Source organism: Octopus sinensis, linkage group LG10, assembly GCF_006345805.1.
Source record: "Octopus sinensis linkage group LG10, ASM634580v1, whole genome shotgun sequence".
Taxonomy (NCBI): domain Eukaryota; kingdom Metazoa; phylum Mollusca; class Cephalopoda; order Octopoda; family Octopodidae; genus Octopus; species Octopus sinensis.
In genome coordinates this window covers 68,504,127-68,524,117 of record NC_043006.1, presented here as the reverse complement: position 1 = coordinate 68,524,117, position 19,991 = coordinate 68,504,127, and the positions used below count along the sequence as shown (strand labels likewise).

The window sequence follows — 19,991 nt, the reverse complement described above, 5'->3', positions numbered from 1 at the left end:
CATTACTCTACTCTGCTATTGAGTTTTCTGCCTTAGGCATCCCTAGGTAATTTCTGCTAGTGAAGGCTCAGTAGCAGCTGTAGAATGTGGCTGCTGATGATGATGGCGACAACAGCATTGACAACATTCACATTCCCTGTTTTCACTCCATATAGTCCAGGCTCTGAAAAAGAGAAGGACAGAGAACCCAAAGAGGCCTTCAGTGTTGACATATGTCTGGGAGATGTGTGATGGAAGAGGATTTTAATGGTAAGCAAGTATTTATAGTGGGGTGGTGATTGACAGCTTGTCAATCATTGGCCAGTGGTGGTGGTGGTGGTGTTAGGGTGGTGGAGGTGAGGATCGGTTGGTGATATTTATATGTGGTCTAAAATAGTAGTTCCTAACCTTTTTTAAGCCCATGGCCCCATCCTACCCCATTTTGAAATCTTCAATCTTTCTCTACTTCAGTTTTGTAATAAACTAGAAACAGGCCAGTTTTGAAAACAATTTAAAATTTTTAATAAAATTAAAATTTTTTAATTTATAAAATTTTAAATATTGTTTTAAATTAGCTTTATTATCATAAAATTTATTTCTATGAATAGTTAAGAATTGATAATTTGAAATGAAAATTTTTTAAACAAAAATTTATCATAAGCATTATTAAGTGCAGGTATAGCTATGTGGTAAGAAGTTTGCTTCCCAACAACATGGTTCCAGGTTCAGTCCCTCTGTATAGCACCTTGGGTAACTTCCTTCTACTATAGCCCCAGGGCTGGCCAAAGTCTTGTGAGTTGATTTTTTTTGGAAACTGAAAGAAGCCTATCTTGTATATGTGTGTGTGTATGGTTGTGTATCTTTATGCTTATTTAAGGATGATGAATGAAACATCCTTTCCAGAGGTGAATTACCCAAACTCCAAATGATCCCTCTCAACACATGGCTATGATGTTTCCCCACTACTCCTGTTCATGATCCGAAATGCACATATCATCAGTCACTAAGAGAGATGCTCAAGTGGTTAGAATCAAACAACTGACAAACAAATCTGCATACTGAGCGGAATATTGGCTGTAACCCATCATGTACATGATAACACTTCCAATCAGTTAAGATCAGAAGCCATAAGAGCCACCGCCTAGTACTGCATTAGAGTATGTTATTGTTGTTGTTGGCAGAATCATTAGGACACCAGACAAAATGCTTAGCAGTTTTGTCACAAGCTTTATGTTCTGAGTTCAAATGCTATCAAAGCGTGACTTGGCTTTTCATCTTGCAGAGGAGAATAAAATAAGTATCAGTTGAGTACAGGGATCAATGTAATCAACTCTGCCCTCCACTGAAAATGTCAGGTTTTGTGCCTATAGTAGAAAGAATCATGGAGAAGTGGTTATAGTTAATTAAACTAATTCCAGTGTTTGACTGGTGCCCTTATTTCATCTGTTTTGGAATGATGAATGGTTAAGATAACCTCAGCAGAACGTAACAGGCTGTAACTAAATACAGCAATGAATTTTGTCTGACACTACTAGCAAAAATCTCTTAAACATAAAACTTCTTGTTGAAACAAGCTCCTGAAAATACCTTTCTATTATTGAAGAGACATGATCCTGAAAACAGAAGCCTTTCTAGGAACAACATCTTTAAAATATAAGACCTATTATTGAAAGGACAAGATCCCTAAAACATAAGCCTTTCTATTATTGAAGAGACAAGATCCCAAAAATATAAGCCCTTCTTTTATTGAAGGGACATGATCCTGAAAACAGAAGCCTTTCTACTATTGTAGGAACAACATTTCTAAAATATAAGACCTATTATTGAAAGGGCAAAATCCCTGAAAAGCATAAGGCCTTTTACATTTGTAGTAACAAGGTCCTTAAAACATAAGCCTTTCTATTGTTCTAAAATATAAGACCTAAAGGACAAAATCCATAAAGCAGAAGAGTTTCTATTCCTCACAATTCAAATTATTCCACATTCCATAAACTCTCTTTTCCATTAATTTTTGCTGTTACAGGCCCTCACCACTTTCCTCTAAAGTAAACCTGTCTGTTATGTGCCCCTGTCTCCCTCTTCTCTTCTCCCACCTCTCTCTCTTTCTCTCTACAAGTCATTCATGGATCTCTAAATACCTCAGGCCCTTTTCTCCACCTCTACTTTTGTCTGTCTCTAATCTCTCCTCACTTTAGTTAACTCTCTCCTTCCCTCCTCAAATGCTACTGTCTCTCTCTTCACCCTCTACTCTAGCTAACTTTACTCTTCCCTTTACTACTACTACTACTACAGTTTGTCTATGCTCTCCCTAGCTGCCCCACTCACCTTATCCCACCCCTACAGCAGGATAAACATAACATTGTTTACACTGAACATTTAGCACTAAAGTTTGGATGCAGCTATTGGTGGTGGTGGTGGTGGCTTTATGTTGTGGTAATGGTTGTTTGGTTATGGTTGGGGTGTGATTGATCATGGTTAAGATGACAGCTATGATCCTCCATCTTGATCACCACTACCTTCACTATCATTTAGCTTTGTGGTGGAGGTGGTGACTGTTGCTATAGTAATAGTTGTGATGCTAGAAACCAAAACAACATTTGACAACTACAAGTGTCTACCAGCTGTTTTACTGAGATTGCAGAAATTTAGAGAGTTCTCTCTCTTGATCTTTTGATATAAATTTTCATTAACACTTAATCATGTTTCTTTTCATTAAAGTTATGATATTTCATTTGATTAAAAATTACTTTCATCTCACCACTTTCTGTATCTCTTATCACTTACTTGATTCAGTGATTAGGCTAGAACCATACTGGGGCCTTGAATGGTTTTACTCAAGTAAACCATGTCCAGTAATTAACTGGACACAAGTGTATGTATATAAATATGCAAGCTATACACACATCTAAAAAAAATTAGCATGTGGTAACTGGCATGTAAATCTAATAGTCAAAAATTTGACAAAACAAAAAAAAAAATCTACATCAGACTGTTGATGTAGAAGGCTAGTGGTCATAGAACCTTTGACAGAAAAGGTTGACAAGAATTTGACCAGTATATAAGATACATCAGAAATGCCAAATACATTCAATTCTTGAAAATGAGACTGTGAAGTTCAAGAAACATTGAATATGTATTTAAGAATTTTATTGTTCTAGACAAGTTGTAAAAAAACTAATACGAAAATACCAAAAAAAACCCTACAATTAAAAACATGACTCTCCAACACAGTCACTTATTGATTAAAACATATACATACACACACACATATACATAGGCACATTGTAAAGTGGTTGGCCCTGTGGCTTGCTGAATCCTGTCAAACCATCCAACCCATGTCAGCATAGAAAAACGGACAGCCCGTTAAATGATGATGATGATATTGGTGTATATATATGTGTGTATGGCTCTATCATTGTCCATTTGTCTCCGTGTATGTGTGTGTGTGTGTGTTGCTGCCTTCCCTCACTCTCTTCCTCTGTGTGTGTGTGTGTGTGTGTGTGTGTGTGTGTGTGTGCATGCACGCGCTGTTTCAATATCAACATTACAGACATACTTTACCCTAATCATTACTGCTATTGACCTTAGGGGTAGATGGATAGGGTAGATCTACCTACTCCCTCCCTCCCTCTCTCTCTCTCTCTCATATATACATAAAACAAGTGTGTACGTGTGTGCTTGCATATATGTATGTTAATCTAACCCATCTCTTTATGCTTGTCTCTGTGTCTATATCTCTAAATACATTTCCCAGCCTATCCCTCTTCCTCTGTCTCAGTCTCCCTGTCTCTCTGTCTGTCTGTGTATATTTTTCTAAACCCCTACTGATCAGAATTCCTCTGATGCCGGTAGTGGTGGCGGTGGTGGTGTGGTGGTGATTGTAGTGGTACTGGATTATTACAGGCTGGTGTAGGCAGCAGTAATGATAGTATTGGGTATAGTAGAGGTGTCAGTGTGAATGATGATGTTACAGCATCAGTGGTAGTGTAGGTGAGGGTAACGTTAGTAGTGGTGGTGATGTTTCTACCATAGTGACGGTAATGTTGGAGGTGATGGTGCTTGTAGCACTGACATCAACACCACTGCCACCATCATCCCTACTACTTTCATCATCACCACCTCCATCATCATCATCATTACCACTATGCTTATCATCACCACAATCATCACTATCACCACCATTATCACCACCACCATCATTACCATCACTACCACCACCATCACTACCACCATCACCACTACCGCCCTCTCTCTGTCTACACTTCCAGTAAGATAACACCAAATAATTTAATTTCTTGTTGATCTTTTTGATGCTGTCTACTTAACAAAACATTCGTAAAACAGAAAAAAACACAGCAGGTTCAATCCCAAGTGACAGCAGCTGAGATTACAGTTAATTTAACCATCACTATCACACTTGGTGGGACAAGGTTGGCTTCATTAAATTACATGTGTTGCCTATGTTATATTGTAGTTTAAGTGGCTGAGTACTCCACAAACATATGTATCTGTGTTGTAAATATCTGCCAAACTCAGCATGACAACAGTGAATCTCCATTGAAAAGGCTTCCACACAGTTTCCACCTAGCTGATTACATGTACAATGTTTGGGTTGATATGGGATTATGAGAGAACTTAGTCCACTTCTCTGTGGGACTGAACCTGGAACTACATCATTGCAAATAGAACTCTTTAACTATTTAGCTTTACTTGCACACTGCATATACACACACATATGCATATGCATAAACATAAATTTGCTCATATACACAATACATACATATACACACACAGCGCAGCACACACACACACATACATACACGCAAGCTATTGAAGGAATCTTGACATGGTTCCAGGTTCAGTCCCACTGCGTGGCATCTTGGGCAAGTGTCTTCTGCTATAGCCTCGGGCCGACCAATGCCTTGTGAGTGGATTTGGTAGACGGAAACTGAAAGAAGCCTGTCGTATATATATATATATATATATATATATATGTGTGTGTGTGTGGTGTGTGTGTGTGTGTGTGTATGTGTTTGTGTGTCGCTCTAGCATTGCTTGACAACCAATGCTGTTGTGTTTACGTCCCCGTCACTTAGCGGTTCGGCAAAAGAGACCGATAGAATAAGTACTGGGCTTACAAAGAATAAGTCCCGGGGTCGATTTGCTCGACTAAAGGCGGTGCTCCAGCATGGCTGCAGTCAAATGACTGAAACAAGTAAAAGAGTATAGTTGTTCCAGATGCCAGAAATAACAGCAAAATCTTTCCCAAATCACACCCTCCTCTATTAAAGAAGGACACGTTGGAGACTGTGGTCCTAGGCTCCCTCTGCATATAAGAAAAACATGGGTTGGTCATGGCTGGGGAACAGATCATAAATTTACTTTCTCAGGACTGATCTGAGGCTAAACAACACAGAATACAGACAGACATACCTCTAGTACGTACGCACACATACACATTACAATGGATGTATACACACATGCATACTACAATGCATGTATACATATACACAGCCCCTATATGTGGAGACACCAATATAAGAGGATTACTGAAGACATTACTAACATTGAAAGTTACACTATTTACATAGTCAGTCATCACATCCAGGAAGGGGTGAGAGGAGAGGAGGCGGTTAAGCTACATATGGCCCTCCCTCCTCCCCATTCTCTTTCCTACACAATATCACATACTGTTGTAACCACTAGCTCCCATGAAGGAAGAGGAGGAAACATCCATTGATGTGATACCTCTTTCAGTTATCCCTACTTTCAACTAGGACCCCTTTACTTCCCACTGGAATGTGACCTCTACAATGACCCTTTCTTCTGCTGTTTGACAATCTACAGTTCTTGAAGGCATGTGGCTAAGTGGTTAGGGTATTCAGCTCATGATCTTATGATCATGAGTTCAATTTCTGGCAATTGTCCTTGAGCAAGACATTTTATTTTTCATGTTGCTCTGGTCCACTCAGCTGTAGAAATGGGCTGTACCTATAGCTCAATAGGCCAGCCTTGTCACCCTTGGTGTGTCATGTTGAATCTCCCTGAGAACTACTTTGAGAGTATGCATTCTCTGGAGCGCTCAGCCACTTTCACATTAATTTCATGAGAAGGTTGTTCCATTGATCATATCAACTGGAACATCTATCATCATAACTGACAGTGAACCAGGCCAAATATGTACTGTTGAGATGGCTATCCTGGAATAGTAGCATAAACTGAGAAGAGAATGTGCTGAGAGGGCGATGCCAGGTTGAAGAGAAAGAACAAGCAACAGGGCAGAAGAGTTGTGAAGCAATGTATGTGAGTAGCAAGGGAAAGAGATGAGCAAAACCAAGAATGAAAATATAAAATATCAGTGAGTAGTAAAATAAAAAAAAAATTACTGCATGGTTGGAATGGATACAGCTGCTCTTAGTTTAGTGTGGTGGTTCTGTGGATGATGGAGGAGAAAGCATTCCACGGTGTGGGCCAAAATGACTGATACATACAGTGGTAGCTTCAGTGTTGTTTGGTACCACTAACAGGAGCAATGTTATCAGAAGGTGATGAAGTAGTTATCATCTCCAGTTGGCAGCTGATGAATGGAGTATCCCATCATGCAAGTTGTGGGTAGAATATATATGATGCTTAACATATGCTCTGCATCACTCACTTACATACACACACATACACGTGTGTGTGTGTGTGTGTGTGTGAAGCAGGCATATGAAAAGAGTTTAAAATATGAAGGACTGAGGGTATCATTTGATGTACAAGGATGGCAGTTTGCAGTGCTTTCAGTAGAGATGGGATGTCAAAGGTTTGCAATTAGAATTACAAAGTCTTACATTGCTGGCTTTGGACTAAGAAAAGTAGTAAATCAGTGATTTATCAACTGTAGAGGGAATTACAAAATACTTCACTATGGATACATCAGAAATATCTGAAAGAAAGACTAAAACTACGAGTAAGGACCAAATCCCCAGTAAGTTGGAAACCAGAAATATAACAGGAAGGTAAAAACAATCTGCTATGATAATGGCCTGAAGGAAGTCAGAGATTCCCCAGTAGTATTAATGCTGTTTAGGGTTGCTTGAGAAAAGGTGCCAAAACCTAATGATCCCCAGTTGATGAACTGAATGACCTGCAATGCAAGAGTTATCTTATTGATTTATATATCATCATCATTGTTTTTATATATACTTTCAATGCTCACATGTGTTAAATGGGTCTTTGCTGCTCTCCCACATGGTAGGAAAACCACATCCCGTAAGTTTCATTTCTTTGGCATCGTTTCTATAACTTGGTACCCTTCCTAACACCAACCAGTTTACAGAGTGTATTTTACTGTAGTAAAATACACTCTGTAAACTGTAAATAGGCACATTTTACTGTAGTACCTTCACTAGAGGTAATTGGAGTGAGAGAGTGAATGGTGGATATTAATACCAAATGGCCATGTGAGGGGTATAGTTAGAGAGTATGGAGTACATGACATATCTGATGAGGTCCCTTATGAAAATACTACAAGGTAGATGAGAGAGAGAGAGGGATAGGATCGTAAGTATGAAAGAGGGCGGGGTAAAGTGTTGGAGAAAGGATTGGATCTGTCCAATAGTGTACCCAGGTAGGCGGTAATATAAATATGGGGAACAGAAGAGATTCGTTGCCATTCTTAGTGACATCCACATGATGGTGCAGTGAGAGTGAAAAGGGATGAGAGTGATCAAAGGATGAGCATTAGAAGTAGAGGCAGTAGAATCATTGGTGAGAGATAGGGGATGGAGAACGGTGATATGAGAGATAAAGGGATTTGTGGTAAGGGAGATGTTTGACAGAGGAGTAGGTGATTAGGAGTGTTTGGGAGATGAGATGCTATCAAAGAGGACAATGATGCAGACTTGACAGTATGCATATCTATCTTTCTATATCTCTCTTTTCCTCCCCTCCCTCTCTTTACACACACACACACATGCATACATACATGTACAGACATATGCCTAATGTTGGATGTATGATATGTATTTTATATATATATATATATATATATACATACACACACACACACAAAGTGGTGCTCCAGCAAGGCTGCTATCAAATGACTGAAGCAAATAAAATATGCACACATACGCACACACCATATTTACACAAATTGAACATCAGTTCCGCCATGTCTGGAAATTCTTCTGCAACACAGTTTATCACCAATCAACACAAGTCTTCTGACTTTTGTATGCGATGCAACTTCAGATCTGTCTTCATTACCTCCTCCCAAGTCTTCCTCTGTTTCTCTCTCTTCTAAAATTCCACTCACTTTTTGCAAATGACACTTGTTTACACAGCTGTCCTCCTCCTCCATACACACTCTATACCAACAACAATATCATCTTCTACATCTGAATCCTCTTGTGGTCAGTTTTGGTCAATGGATTTTTTTCTTCCCCCAGCTCATATGTACTCTCATTCATACACATTAACATTACACGTCCAATGGAGCTTACTCACCTCATTTCTTCTAGTCTTTACCGGTCTTCTATCTCACTATCATACACAGATATGTTATAATCTTTCCTTCACTCTGAAGAAAAAGCCATTTGTTGTTAGCAAAGATAACCTCCTGAACTTTTTCTAACCAGTTCTGTGCTCTCAGAACATCCATCCTCACTGTTAATTAGATCTTCTTGGTAACAAAAGCTATTAACAACTGGGCATTAGACAAAAGCTATTAACAACTGGGCATTAGAGAAAAGCTCTTTCGCATGTGCACATATACTACATGTAAAGTCTACCTGCTCTATGAATCTACCTGTAATTCCATTCCATCTCTTGCATGTTCATGGAATTCTTACCTATTCTTTTACTACATACCAAGCATGGCCATTTCTCTGATGATGGCAAGATCCTGTCTTCTTCCCAACTTAATAATACATTTTCCTTAACTAAGTTCACTAAAAACTCTTGATTCTTGGGGAGAGGAATTCCTTCTTGTCAAGAACCACTTTCCTAATTCTACAAGAGATTCACTTATAAGAAATAGGTCAGCAAAAAGGAATTCCTATGAGTAGCTTTTCTTAAACGTCTCTGTTATGGCTTGGAGGACTATAATATATATAGAAGGGGACTGAGGACTGAACCCTGGTGCACCCCTGATCTCAATGCTGGATTCATCACTGTACTCATTACTAACTCTCTTACCTTGTTGATTGACATTCTGACAAGGCTTTTACAGCACTCAGAATCCATTTGTCTATTTCAAGCTTCCTTGATGACCACCAGATTAAAGAATAGGGATCCCTGTCAAAAGCCTTCTCTCAGTCAGCAAATGCCAAGTATAAAGTCTTATTCCTGGCTTGATATTTTCTCCTGCAGCTGTATCACTACAAAGATGGTATTGGTCATACTTCTTCCTGGCTTATATAAGTATATATCGCTAGCCACTACGCATTATTTTCACTCCTTGTTTCTTTCTGTGTTCCTTTCTGTGGAAGAGTGTAGGCTCGAAATGTTAAAGACTTTTTTCACTTCCTGAGCGTTATAAAAATACTTCTGTTTATTGTCTACACCACCTGTCTTTTGTTTTTTGTTTTTTCGTGAATTCTCCCTATATATACGTGTATATGTGTGTATGTGTGAGTATGTGACCACACACATACACACATATGTGTGTGTGCATATATATATGTAATATGTGTGTGTGTGTGTGTGAGAAAGGTGGCAATTACAAGTTTCATCAGCAGTAGTTTATCTTGTCATGTGACATATGATGTCATCACTAACTTGCTGCTGCTGCTGTTGTTTAATTTTCCATGCTTGTCTGCCACCAGTTCTCTTCAATAATGACTTTAACAAAAATGACAAATAATGAGTGTGTGTGTGTGTGTGTGTGTGTGTGTGTGTGTGTGTGTGTACATTCACAATTCTGCAATGTTATGGATAATGTATTTCCATTCCCACAAAAATAAGTAAATAACCATATGCCTGTGCATACTGTCTATGTCTGGTGTGTGCGTGTATATATATACATACATATATATATATATATTATATATATATACACACACACACACACATACTCACACGCTCAGGCATACATATACAAATATACCTGCATACACACACGCATATCCTTTGTTGAAGTTTCTTGGAAGTGAGCAGGGTGTAGCTAAAACACGATTTAGTCACTGCTGTCACGGTCACAGTTATTGATGACATCACAGAACTGACAGTCATTGTTCACCTCTGAACTCCCTCACTCACAACAGTGCCTGCTTTGAAACCAAGGTGAGTGAGGGTGAGAAAGAGAAACTATACACTAGAAATAGCAGCCAAATCTCCCTCAGTTTGCATTCTCCCATCTTTATAAATAGATCATGTTGGATGATGTTGCTCAGAGTAGTATGTTTGAATATATGATCTGATGATCATGAGTAGAACGATATTTATAATAGCTCTGCTTGATCATGGTTAAGCTGGGGCTAAACAATGCCTTTGTTTTCTGTTGAAGGGAATTAGTAATAATGGTACACCCCTCCCATGTGATGAATGGAATAACCTAGTCGCTATAAGTAAAGAGAAGTATGGGAAGTACCAGAGTACGTAGTAGGTGGTCAGAGATAGTCATGTCTTTAGTGGTTTTACTAAGTATACTGTATACCGAAGTGGGCGTTATAACTATCCAGCATTTTAAGTATTATAACAGTGGCAATGAGGATTTAAATAACTCATGAAGAATTAATAAACCTGACGAGGATTCTAACAACTCACAAGGAGTTAACAAACTCACAGAAGTTTTTGTTGTGTGAATTTTATAAAAAAAACAAACATTAAATTATCGAAAATTTGTTGGCCAGTTTACTCAAGTTGCGAAAACAACAGCAACTGAAAGAACAGCAGCAGCTGCAACTTCAAGAACAACAGCTGAAGCATCAACAACAACAACAGCAGGGTGGAGGCGCAATGGACCAGTGGTTAGGGCAGTGGACTTGCGGTCGTAAGAGCGTGGTTTCGATTCCCAGACCAGGCATTGTGAGTGATTATTGAGCAAAAACACCTAAGCTCCACGAGGCTCCAGTGGGGGAGGGGTGAACCCCACTGTACTCTTTCACCACAACTTTCTCTCACTCTTTCTTCCTACTTCTGCCACAAAGGAGAGGAACCACGGTGTAACCCACTATGGTGTGGTAAACTTTCAGACCCTAGTCTAGGTTGTGAATCCTCTGTACTCCGGGGTAGTTCAGCTCTTCACCCGTAAAAAGCCGCCGTTAACGGAATGAGGATAACAACATAGCTTTCGTGCCCGTGCAACCGCCAGTCTATCGCGTGTGGTGGGTGAATCTTCAAGTTGCCACACGCATTCTTAGTAGCTTAGAGTAGGCTCGAATTAGAGATTATTCTTTGTGGCTAATGGCATGAGTCCGAATTGGAAGAAGAAGACGACGAAGAAGAAGGAGGAGAAGAAGAAGACGACAGCAGATACAAGTGTAAGAGCAACAACAATAAATAATATTACAGCAACAAATGCTGTAATTACTGAAGTCAGGAAAAGTGTTCTTAACAGTCTACATGCAAACTCCATAACAGTTCAAATATGAACCTGGAGAAGGAGTTACCTTTGAAGCCTACTACAGAAGAAAGATGTGAGCAATTCTTCGATAAGGTACATAAAGATTGGGACAATGAGATGAAAATGCGCTTAATCTTGAGAAAACTGGCAGCAAAAGAACATGAACGAAACAGTAATTATGTACTCCCAAGAAAATTTCATTGTTCAACACATGTTGGAAGTGTTTGAACATAAAGAAAAACAATGACAAGGACTACATCACATATGCTGGTAGAGTAAACAGGTAATGCAAAAAGTTTAAGATGGACGAATTAATGCCAGATATGTTCAAATGTCTGATTTTTACACAGGGACTAACTGCAGAAAAAGACACAGAAGTTAGAACTAGAATTCTTGCTAAGCTGGAACAAAACGAGGATGTAGCCCTACGGCAAGTGTCAAAAGAATGCGAAAGGATAGTCAAATTAAAATAAGACAGAGGAAATCGAACAGAAGGATTGTTTCCAAGTAAAACAAGTGCAAAATAGTCAGAATAGAGATAAAGTGTTTTTAAAAAACATGACAAAAATCAGGAAATAAACCCATGCTTTGCATGTGGAGATATACACCTGAGGAAAAATTGTCCATTTAAAAAAGCAAAGTGTTTTTGTTGTGGAAATATAGGACATCTGAAGATGTCAGAGCAAAGGAAAAAGAATAAATAGTATGTCTTTGGAAGGAATTGGTAAGATAATGATAGGAAATTCATGAAGGTGAAAATCAGAAATACAAGTGTTAAAATGAAATGAGACACTGGTAGTGATATCATCATTATAAACGAAAAAACTTGGAAATATGTCAGTAAGCTGAAATTAATTCAATTGAAAAAGGTAGCACGTGGTATTACAGGGAAAAAGATTATAGTTTTTCAGTGAATTCATATGTAATGTAAACTTTCGAGGTCAAACAAAAGAAGCAAAGATATATGTGTTAAAAAGTTCACTCAATTTATTTGGCAAAGAGTGGATTAAAATATTCAAAGTATGGAATACTCCCATAAGTGCTCTGTGTGGAAATATAGTCAATTCAGTTGAAGGTTCAAATGTGGCTGAAGGACTGAAACAAAAAACTGCAGTAAAACAGAGTGGAATACCTATATGTAAGCCAAAACAAAATGAAAAATTGCCCACGATAAGTAAACATTGCTCAAAAGTAGATGTTCTATGGTCGAGACTACACATCAATTTCTCTGGTCTTTTAAATGGTTCTTACCACTTAGTGGTAGTTCATAGTTTCTCAAAATAGCCAGAAGTTTATAAATAAAAAACCAACTTCCTCAACTGTGATAAATGTTTTACATGAATTGTTTGCAAGATTTGGCATCCCAGACAAAATAATGTCTGACAATGGAACACAATTTGTGTCTAATGAATTTTAAAAATTTTGTGGAACATATAACTACTGCTCCATACCATCCCAGATCTAATGAGCTGGCAGAACAGTTTGTTGATACCTTCAAGAGAGCCCTAAGAAAGTCAAAGAAGGAAGTCATAGATGAGGTAGCTTCCCAACAATTCTTGAGAGTGTACTGTGTGACACCAAATCCAAATGCACCAGCAGAGCTGATGTTTACAAGGGAAGTAAAATCAGTCTTCAATAAATTGCTGCCTGGCAAGAAAAGAAGTACCAGCAAGATTCTTTAAAGTTGGTAAAAAGGTGTATATCAGGGCATACAAGAATGGAAATCAGAGTTGGGATGATGGCATAATTACCAAGTGTATAGACAAAATAATGTATTGGGTAAAAAGAAAAGGCATACAAAAGAGACACGGGAACCAACTGAAAAAGAGATTCATGGAAAGTGAACCAAAGAAGTTAGAGGAAGCGATGGAATGATTGTACAATATATTCCAAGTATCAGCACCACTGCTGGTGATTGAACCCAGTCATACAACTGAGAGGAAAAGAAAACATAGAGTTCTGGAAAATAAATGCCAAGCTCAAAAAATATTAAATTGTACGAAAAAAAACACCTGAAAAAAGGGAGGTGGGGGTGAATAAAAAAAAAAGAATTGTGAAATAAAATCACATTTCCTAAGAAAAACTTAAAAGGGGAGCTGTTGTAAAGAATTAGTAGTAAAGGTACACCCTCCCACATGACCAATGGAATAACCTAATCAGTATAAGCAAAGAGAAATACGTGAAGTACCAGAGTACGTAGTAGGCAGTCAGAGAAAGTCGTGTCTTGACTGGTTTTACTAAGTATACTGTATACCGAAGTGGGCATTATAACAATCCAACATTTTAAGGATTCAACATTTTCTTAACTAGGCTTCTAGTCATGTGATATTACATAAGATTAGTTTGATAGTGGAGTTAGTAGATATATTATAATAGTTTTGTGATAGATGCTGGTTGCAAGTGAATCTTGGAAGGGATCTGTCATAAAACTGGTGGACAAGGACCTTGCTTGCTATGATAGTACCCACATTTTCTCAATACATGAACTTACCTTAAAACTCAAATTTCCAATCCTACCTAATATTGATCTAGAATGGACTGTTTCTCCTACAATGGCTGGCCATTACGTCATATCATGTGTGAATTACTCTAGCTGTAACTTTTTCAAATATCCATATAAACTAGCAACAACAGTCATGGCAGAATAAACACATAGGAAATCTTTCCTAACTCATAACAAAAGATAATCTAAAATGGAATAACAGCTTGAAACTTTATCTGCATCCAAAATGAAAATACTGAAAATGGCTTGTGAAATCCATTCATTGTTAAGATTGTAATTGTATCTACATTAAGAATTCTTTTGCAAGGCAGATTTCCCCAGATATATTAATTTATATGTAAGGAATTCTCTCTTCTCGTTCTATAGATAAACTATTAATGATCTGTGATAAGGCTAAACATCCCATGAATGCTTTTTAAACTATAGAATTCTTTCTCTCTCTAAAATACGAATTAACTTTGTAAAATGTTTAATTTAGAGTAATTTCTTTGCCACGGGTTATGCCTTACTGATAATTTTAAAGAAGAATGAAATGGTACTATACATGGTGACTAATGACTAGATATTTTAAGTTTTTTATAATGTGTAGGAAAGAAGAAATATGAAATGTGTATATTCTGTGTACCTTCTCTATCACTCTTTGTTTTAAAATTTGAGCTTCCAATCCCACCTAAACCTGATCAAAAATAGATTATCTTACCTATAAGAGCTGACCTCCAGAGCACATTGTGTGTATGAAATTACCTTATTTTATCAAAATTATTGATTGTTTATTGACAACACTGAAACTGCAACCTCCAATCTTTCTGTCATTTAAATTCAAACACTAACTTTTTAAAACTAGCTAATATTGATGTTAAAGGAAACACCTATGTGTGTGTTTATGCATTTATTTATCACACACACACACACACACACACACACGTACATGTCTATATAGTGAAGGTGCATGGCTCAGTGGTTAGAGCATCGAGCTTACGATTGTGAAGTTGTGAGTTTGAATCTTAGACTGGGCTGCATGTTGTGTTCTTGAGCAAGACACTTTATTTCACGTTGCTCCAGTTCACTCAACTGTAGAAATGAGTTGCAACATCACAGGTGCCAAGCTGTATCAGCCTATGCTTTTCCCTTGGATAACACTGGTGGCGTGGAGAGGGGAGGCTGGTATTCATGGGTGACTGCTGGTCTTCCATAAACAACCTTGCCCAGACATGTGTCTCGGAGGGTAACTTCCTAGATGCAATCCCATGGTCAGTCATGACCGAAGGGGGTCTCCGATCTGTTTATATATATATAATGCATATATATACATGTATTTATGTGTGTGTTTGTGTGTATTTATGTATAGAGATAGATAGATAGATACATACATACATACATACATACATACATACATATATTTGTTTGTAGGGGAGCATAACAGAATGAGAGAGAGGGACAGAAAGAAAAATGTAAGGAGGACGAGTGAGGGTGAGGTAGAGGGAAAATGAGAGGGGAGACAAGGGATAGAAATGAGATTACTGAACTAATAGTGAATGAAGGAAAAATATTCATTTAAACCTATCAGTGACATGGGTTTAAATGGACACTGATAATTATGTTTAGGGGCAAATAGTAAATTTGGTGGGTAAGTAATATAGTGTGTGTGGGTAACATTAATGATGTGTGTCTGTAACATTAATGATGGTCAGTGTAGGCAAACAGATTTTGGTAATGGTATAATTGACTAAACAGACACTATTGATGGTGTGTGGAAGCAAACAGATGATGATGATGAATGTGTGTGTGTGTGTGTGTGCATGCATGTGCACATGTGCAGTACCATCCTAAGGCATGGGCACACTGGGCAGTTGTCCAGGGGTCAATTTTGATCACGGAGGCAAAGTGGCTGAGTTCCTTTCAAGTGTTGGGCCTCACAGAGACGAGATGGCTAAGTCCCTTTCAAGCATTGGGCCTCTTGGAGGCAAAGTGGCCAAGTTCCTTATGAGTGTTGGGCCTCACGGAGGCAATGAGTGAGGCCTTTAGCATTATGTCATGCTTGAGAAGAAGACCCATCAAGCCAAGCAAAATTGTAGTCGAGGCAGATACTGGTCATGCAAACTGGCTCCCATGCCAGTGGTACGTAAAAACACTTCAGTGTTACGCAGGTTCAGGTGGGATTGGAAGTTCAAATTTTAAAACAAAGAGTGATAGAGAAGGTACACAGAATATACACATTTCATATTTCATCTTTCCCACACATTCTTGGAGTGGTTGGTATTAGGAAGGGCATCCAGCCATAGAAAACCATGCCAAATCAGACTAGAGCCTGGTGCAGCCTTCCAGCATGCCAGCCCAGTCAAACTGTCCAACTCATGCCAGCATGGACAATGGATGTTAAATGATGATGATGTTGTGGTTTGATGTCAATAAATATTATAGGGTCTAGTACATTGATTTGCATGTGACCTATAATGCTGTTAAGATAGTTCTCGGGTCTATGTGTGTGTGGCAAACAGACATGAGTGCAGATGGGCAAACAGATGCCAGTGATGGTATGCATGAGCAAACAATGATAATAATAAGTTCACAAAAAGAATAAATTATTTTGCTGTGAGTAAGAAGTCTAATACTTTTGACAGACCCCTTTGTCTGAAGTAGATACAATAATAAGAGTTATGCTAATTACCCCAATATATGACTGGTATTTCATTCTTCCATTACATCTGAAGGGCAAGACATCACCTCATTGCTATAAATTCCATACTTTATCTTTTGCTGTTACTTAGTGTATAATGAGCCATTCTAAGAGACCAAAATAGACTTGGATTTCTATAAAACTGGAATAACCGAATCTCAGAGGAACATAGCAACCCAAAATATATAGAATATACTCATACACACACCAATATATATGTGTGTATAGATATATACATACATACATATATATATATATATATATATAATATATATATATATATTCATACATATATCCATACATATCAACATCATTTAACAAACATGTTCTATTATATATATATATATGTGTGTGTGTGTGTATGACATGTAATACATACATACATATATATATATATATATATATATATATATATTATATATATATATATATATATATATATATACATACATACATACACACATAACATTCCTGTTTCTTTATTATTATATTACCAAAGCTGAAGATAATAATTACAGTTCTAGTTGAGTGATAATCAGATAAGTGTCTTCCTTATCATTTTCTCATCACACCATATTACTAAAGAAATGAAACAAGAAAAACAGATGTTATTTTCAGAAAACTAAATCTGTCATCAAAATAGCATCACTGTACTTTCTCATCCCTACTTCAGATAACATCCTATTTACCTCCCTTGATTAGCCAACCTCTCCTATCTCGGCCTCTCTGTAGATTTCGTTTCCAGATTAGTCGACACAGACAAATGATTTTTTTGTATATTGTCCAAAGATCTGATGAGCTTCCCTCCTCTCTGATCCTTGTACTGACACCAATGAAGGAATAAATTTGATTAATTTTGTCATTTATTTGATGTAACATCCTACTGCTTTCCAAAAGGAGGCCTTCACTTGAATGGCTGAGAGTCACTCATCAAAATACTGTTTTGTGTGGTATTCAGTTATATATTCTTCTTTGGTATTTCATATTATCAGGTAGGTTACATGTGAAGACAAGAGTTTTCATATGTTTTGTTTACTGCAATTGCAAAGAGGATTTATTTCCAAGCCAAGCTTTGTAAGTCTCTTTCTTTGCTCAGATGTCATCATTAATCTCTTGATTGAACTAGGGGGTTTTCCTGTCACTTGGTTCTACACTGAGCTGCTTTTGCCCACAGCATTTAACACCTGAAACAGAAATTGCTAGGCTGGGCCGTCTCCACTCCATTTCAACATCCTTAGTTTTTTCTGGGTGTTCTCTGAACTTAGATAAAATAGTATCTACATACCTGGTCCTGACCTCCTTATCGGAATGACTCACTGGTTAGGTTTTATGGGCAAAGCCAACTGGCAGAAGATCCAGGGGCAGACCACAAGCAAAATGACTGGATAATATCCATGAGTTCAGTTGGTCTTGCTTGGGCTACCAGGAAGATCAGTTGGAAACAGTTAATTATGGTAGGAGCCAATGAAAGACACACTTGAGGACTCTACCTCCACAACCCTCCCAGAAATAAGTGGGCAGAGAATATGAGATGAGCTGAGATATTTTATTAACCTGCACCATTTATATGTCAACATATAAATATATTAATGGAATGACATTCATGAAACAACAAACAAAAGTTAAAACTCTTCTGTAATACTATATGCTAGATGATATTATGGAAATAGTTCATTGTCATTGAAAATGAAATCTGTAGAAGGAATTTAAATCACTGCAAATAATCAATGTGTGTTATCAGACACTTTAATCTAAGGCTGGTGCCTTTTGTTGAATATGACATAAGCAATTTGAATGAGAGAAAATGAAAGAAAGTGCAAGATCAACTTACTGAGCAAAGTGACATAGTTTTATTTGAATGGCTGAGTGGCTCTTGTCTGTGGTTGAATTCACCATAACTGTAAGCCAGATTTTCCAGAACCTCCTGCAAAACTGTTTGGGAAGGAAAAGTTGTTCACTTTCTTTAAAGTTCACTGCAGCAACTAAAAGTTAGCCAGTGCTGATTGGTCAAATGAAATGTGAGATGGTATCAAAAAGTTATGTTTACTACAAAAAAATAACTTATTTATCTAAGTTTTAACATCAACTCCTTCAAAATAGTCACCTTGTACAGCAATACGCCGGTCCCAGCATTCTTGCCTCTTTTGGAATCCGGCCTTGAAGTCATTTCCCATGAGTGAGTTGAGAACTTTCTACGATTCACTTTTTGTCTTGACAGCAGTTTTAAAACAGTGACCTTTGAGCTGCATTTTCATCTTGGGTGAGAGGGGGAAGTCCGCAGACACTAAATCTGATGAATAGGGTGGGTGCAGAAGCAATACCATGTTGTTTTTGGTGAGAGACTCATGAGTGAGGAGAGCTTGGTGACAGGATGCATTGTTGTCGTGAAGAATCCAATTCTTTGCACTCCTCAGATCTGGTCGCTTTCACCGAACGTCCTCCCTTAAATACTTTAAATCATGATCTGTTTCTAAGAGGCAAAATGAACCTTCATTTAGTTCATTTAAAGGAATTATATATGAATCAAATTCAATGTTTATGAAATCTGAGTATCATTGGTGTCCTAACACTTTAATTGTAAGAAGTGGATTAATAGATTCATCTAGGAGGTATAGTAATTTTAAAGATGGTAATGCAAGAAAAAGTAGAATAATTCTGGGGATGATTGTTCAGATTGTTTCAATTTTTTGTCTTTCTGTGATTATTAATGAAGAAGATTGTCCTCCAACAATCTTCATGCACAAGCTGATGAATTTTCTCCACATTTCCGGGGGGCGATGACCCATTGCCTCATCACTGTAAGCTTGCTGGAGCATCCTCAATGACTCAGTAGCAGACTTCCCAAGAAAGTTTAACACAAAATTTCACATTGGCCCTTTGTTCCTCTCCATGGCAAAATTGCAAACTACAGCATACATGTAATTATGAAAACACAAATTTCATAACTTGCAAAGTGAACACAGTGATGTTACTCAGCACACTGCCTCATGAAGGTCACTTCTAGCTTTCACTGTACATGCAACTGTATGCTACCATCTGTTGGTGCGCTGCAGAACTAGTCTGGGAGCTTTTTGATACATGTAGGCATTAATGCATTCTATGGCAATACATTGCCTTTTATGGCAGTATTGTAACTACATACTCTGACTATTTACTCTCACTACACACACACACATATGTTGTATACCTTCTCCACACAAGCTATCCATCATCTTCACATCGATACACGTACATCAATAGTAAATATTTTGTCCTGTCCTTCCTCTCTATAACTAGATTACTCTGAA

General features: G+C 37.7%; 1 protein-coding gene and 1 long non-coding RNA gene across 7 annotated transcripts in view; both read left to right on the top strand.

Annotated features, from left to right (window-relative positions):
• The window catches only part of LOC115216751 (rho GTPase-activating protein 21-A), a 402,000-nt gene that overhangs the window by 180,123 nt on the left and 201,886 nt on the right, over nucleotides 1-19,991 (top strand). The window lies entirely within an intron of this gene.
• On the top strand, nucleotides 968-19,309 carry LOC118765159. Its single transcript, XR_005001026.1, has 3 exons — nucleotides 968-978; nucleotides 4,938-4,940; nucleotides 19,255-19,309. It is a non-coding gene; the product is annotated as an uncharacterized LOC118765159 (long non-coding RNA).